This window comes from Mastomys coucha, unplaced genomic scaffold (genome assembly GCF_008632895.1).
Source record: "Mastomys coucha isolate ucsf_1 unplaced genomic scaffold, UCSF_Mcou_1 pScaffold6, whole genome shotgun sequence".
Lineage (NCBI taxonomy): Eukaryota > Metazoa > Chordata > Mammalia > Rodentia > Muridae > Mastomys > Mastomys coucha.
In genome coordinates this window covers 49,298,586-49,303,585 of record NW_022196912.1, presented here as the reverse complement: position 1 = coordinate 49,303,585, position 5,000 = coordinate 49,298,586, and the positions used below count along the sequence as shown (strand labels likewise).

The 5,000-nt window shown below is 39.2% G+C and overlaps 1 pseudogene; it reads left to right on the top strand.

Annotated features, from left to right (window-relative positions):
* Window positions 1-4,254: 4,254 nt before the first annotated feature.
* LOC116080999 lies at window positions 4,255-4,900 on the top strand (annotated as a pseudogene).
* Window positions 4,901-5,000: the final 100 nt, after the last annotated feature.

Genomic DNA, 5,000 nt, shown 5'->3' with positions numbered 1-5,000 from the left:
GCTTGGAAACCGAAACTACAAACTAAATTCTCCCATAACTGAAGTGAATTTTCTTGGGCTTGAGAGGAAATTAAGTCTGGAAGATTCACCAAGGAAGTTGTGAAAACTTAAAATAACTGGTTGAGTTCAAGAAACTCAAGATGTCAGTAAGATTTTTTTTAAGTGAAAGGAGTTGAAGGATAAATCAATTTTAAATTAGATGGTATATGTATTGTAGATACTAACATTTCCTTCTATGTGTCACCTTGTCTAGGTTATGATGCCCAGATATTTAATCAAATAGCAGTCAAGATGGTGCTGTAAAGAAAATTTTAGATGTGAGTAATTTTTAAATTTGTGGATGTTAGATAAAGCAGTTTATCCCCCATAATGTAGATGAGCCTCGAATAATCTTCCAAATCCCTTAAGATGCACAACTGAGGTCCCCTAAAGAAGGAGACATGCATGCAGGCTGGTCTCTATGGACTGTGGTGGCAACATTATCCCTTTGAAGAAAACCTCTTGGCTTCCTCTGCAGATTTTTAACTTGCTAAGTTCCACACTTGTAAGAATAACTTCTTTTTTAAAATTTATAATTTTTATTGGATACTTTATTTACTTTCCAAATGTTATCCCCTTTCCAGGTTTCCTCTCTCCTGGAAACCTCCTATCCTATTACTCCTCCCCCTGCTTCTATGAGGCTGTTCCTCTACCCATGCAACCACTCCTGCCTCCCTGCCCTCAGTTCCCCTACAATGGGGCATCTATCGAGCCTTCATAGAACCAAGGACCTCTCCTCCTATTGATGCCCATTTACTCCTGGTGTTGGGGCAGATGTTGTGTCCTCCTCACCCCTGATCCTATGATCCTGAGTGTGTTAGAGCACCTAGGAGTGAAGTTCCTCTGGGTATTGTGGAACTGGCTGCCAAGAGTAACTTATTTAAAGCAGATCAATCTTTCCATGTCTTTACCACTCTCTTTGCTGTGACTTTATTTGTGTGTATAATGCACATATGTGACATATTTAACATGTACATGAATCCCATTGATTCCAATTTTCTGGAGAAATCTGGGTAACAAGAATTATACAGGGAATTTCTTTCACAGATCACTGAGAGGACATAAAATAGTCTATCTCAGCAGCAGTAAATATATTCTGAATTAATATCGTTTTCTAATTAACATTCTACTGGAGGGAATTGGATTCCTTGAAAAGATGGATTGCTCCACTGTCAAGATGTGTAAAGTAAAGCCTGAAAAACATAGTGCTAAAAATGAATTAAAGAATAGTATATTGTATAATGTTAAGCATCTAGTCCTATGGAACCAACTTGAAACATTATAATAGCCAGATTAAAGACAATTTAAGCAATTTAAGTAAAATCTAGTAAATAAGTTATTCATGGGTGCCTATTATTATAAAATTTTAAGTGAATATTGAAGTGATAGTTCTTTATAAGGGTTTACAATAAGTGCAGAAGAACCATAGAAATATGAAATCATATTAGATTAACAACAATTTCTTCATAAAGAATAAATGATTGTATCTCCTGAGAGGCTCTGACAGTACCTGACTAATACAGATGTAGAGGCTCACAGCCATCCATTGAACTGAGTACAGGGTCCTCAATGAAGGCATTAGAGAAAGGACCTATGGAGCTGAGAGGTTTGCAGCCCCTTAGGATGAACAACAATATGAACTAACTAGTACCCTCAGAGCTCCCAGGGTCTCAACCACCAACCAAGGACTGCACGTGGAGGGGTCTGATTGTTCTGGCAGCATGTGTATAGTAGAGGATTGCAAATTCGATCATCAATAGGAGGAGAGGACCTTGGCCCTGTGAAGGTTCTGTGCCCCAGTGTAGGGGAATGCCAGGGCCAGAAAGTGGGAGAGGGTGGGGTGGCAGGCATGGGGAGGGGGGAGGCAACAGGGGTTTGTTTTTTGTCGTTTTTTGTTTGTTTCTTTGTTTTTTGGAGGGGAAACTGGGAAAGGAAAAATTCACATGTAAATAAAGAAAATATCTAATAAAAACAAAAAAAAGAATAAATGATTGCTAAAAATTAGTAGGGGAAAGAATAATACAAGTAGTAGTTGCATAGTTTCTATGTGTGTCCTTTTAAAACACCAATGGCAAAAGGAAAATACTTAAACTTGTGACATGATAAGCCAATCCAGGTGAGTGAGTATTAATGAGTAACAACCTAGTGAGTGGGTACCAGCACATGTGTTTGTACATCAAGAAGATAAAACCTTGTTTCTGTAATATTTGGAACAATGGTCAAATATACTGAGCCATAATTTACACAAATCCTTTTTTAGCTTCTTACCATGCATATTTTACTAAGTTCATAATGCGTTGTACAGTCAACACACAGTGTCACAGTGTTTCTGTAAACCGAAATTTCCCAAGTGAAATGGTAGAGTTGATAATAATTCATCAACCCTCCACCTCAGACAGCACAGAAAATATTTAAATAGAATAACATACTGCCTTTTCTATTTAGCTTCTTAGATTGAATATTAAAAATTTTGGTTCCTCTAGGCCTCAGTATATTCCTTTTCTCCGCAGAGTCAGGGTATATCTTCTTAGTTATTATTTAACTGAATGAAACTTAGTTTCTGTTATCATTATAAAATATACATACTCTACAAAAATGTATTTGTTGTATAATTATTAATTCACAGGTTATAATGTGATGTTAACATTTAGGTTTTCTTCAGTACAGTGACCTGTCTGTAAGATATACCAGGCAATAGTGGCATAAAGTTATTGGAGTAACCAACTGCTATTTAATTGTATTTATGTTCACTCCAGGAGATGAAACCCATAGCAGGCACTACTAAAGTGGCCAAGAACATAAAAGTAAATAGATTATGGGCCTTAAGGAAAATCTACTATTATTCTACTAAAGCAACAAAAGGACTCCTAATGAATTATTGCTATACCCATGAACCTCATTCATGCCATGTCAGAGAAGCTTCTGGCTGTACAGAGGTAACACGAGAAGGCACCCCTGGACAGTGTTTGGAGAGTAAAAGCCTTTCTTGGAGCATGAGGTCCTAATTGGGATGTCTTCATCAAAACCCTTCCTCAAAGCTCAGAGATGTATGAGAAAGAGAAAGCAGTATGATTTTATGATCCAGAGGTAATGGATGGCTCTAAGAAAGCAACACCTGCCAGAAAGAACAGGATAGATACACACATGAACTCACAGAGGCATGCATGTGAAGGCATGGCACGAGACCTGCAGATAAAATCCTACCACTAGTATAGGGAAGTGGACACGAAGTCTCACCCTCAACCAAGAAGCTAGGAAAAAAAGAAAATCCTTTTTCTCCAGTGGAGTGTCACTGGGTATATCAATCACATTCCAAGTCAGGCCCTATGCTCAGGTGTAGGGGCCCAACACAAAATCAACTCCGTGGGTTTTGTGTGTGCTGTTTTTTTGTTTGTTTTGATTATTGGTTTTGAGATCTTTTGAGAGAGAGAGAAAGAGACAGAGAGAGAACATGAAGCTGAGTATATAGGTAGTTATGGAGGATCTGGAAAGAGATAAGGGAGGAGAATGAATATGATCAAAATACATTGTATGAAAAGCCAATAAATCACTACACACAAACCTTACAACTGAAGTTGCCAGATTTTGCAGCAAATAGGGTACTTATGAGACTGTACTGACAGCCCCTTCCTGATCCGAGGCTCCGCGCCGGAACCAGCCCTGAAAGTCGGCCAGAGTTTGCAACCCAGCGTCGAGGCGCCCAGGCCTGGGCCAGAGGGCCCTTGGAGCTTTGTGCTCACGGCCGTCCCCTGGGGCCCCTGGTGCGGACCCAGCATGTAGGTGTCTGGTGGCTGCCATGAGCCCGGAGACCATGAGGATCCACAGCAAAGCACCTACCCCAATGGCATCCAAGACAAAAATGAAAAGAATAGACCATCCTTGAAATCCCTGAAAGCTGATCATAAACTGGAAAAATCCAAATATAAGCTGCTTTGGGGGAAAATATTTTACCTTGACTTGCCTTCTATCACCATATGTGAGAAACTACAAAAAGATATAAAGGAACTCGGAGGGTGAGTTGAGGAATTTCTCAGCAAACGTATCAGTTATCTTGTTCCAAATAAAAAGTAAGCGAAGTATGCACAGACATTGGGTCGAGTTTCTCCTGTACCAAGTTCAGAATCTGCATATACTGCAGAAACCACCTCCCCTCGTCCCAGCCATTATAGAAGTTCCTTTAAGTCTCGAGACAGAGTGTATTAGAGCTGAGGAAATATGTTAGCTGAAAAAGCTGTCAAGGATCATGATTTTATTCCTGCTAATCGTATATTATCAAATGCCTTATCATGGGGAGTGAAGATTCTTCATATTGATGACATTCGATACTACATTGAACAGAAGAAAAAAAGCACTGACTGCACTCAAGAAATCAAATACTTCTGGGAGGGATGCAAGGAAAAAACCTGGTTCTGGAATACAAAAGACAAGAACAGGGAGACTCTTGAGTCTCTTTTTAAAGGTTGAAGATGTGAACCGGTCTTACAGGCCATTTTACCTTCAGCGCCCCAGCATGCCTTGCATAAACTACTTTCTAAAGAAGCCCTGCAGTCCGTTTGATATAGAGAAGTCATCCAGCATCCAAAAACAAGCTCAGCTTAAACTCAGAATTAATATGGAGGGCGATAAATGTGGAACCCCAGTTCAACTCCAGTTGAAGGAAAAGAGAAAAAAAGGATATTGTGAATGTTGCTTACAGAAATACGAAGACCTCGAAACTCGCCTTCTGAGTGAGAAACACAGGAACTTTGCACAGAGTAGCCAGTATCAAGTTGTTGATGATATTGTATCTAAGTTAGTTTTTGATTTTGTGGAATATGAAAGAGACACACCTAAAAAGAAAAGGTACTTAGTCTCCCTCTGACACGATTTTGGAAGGGAGCTCACAAGTTTTTCTCCAAATTAGAGAGATCATTGGATGACAATCAACAAATTTCCAATTCCTCATATTATTGGATTTCAAT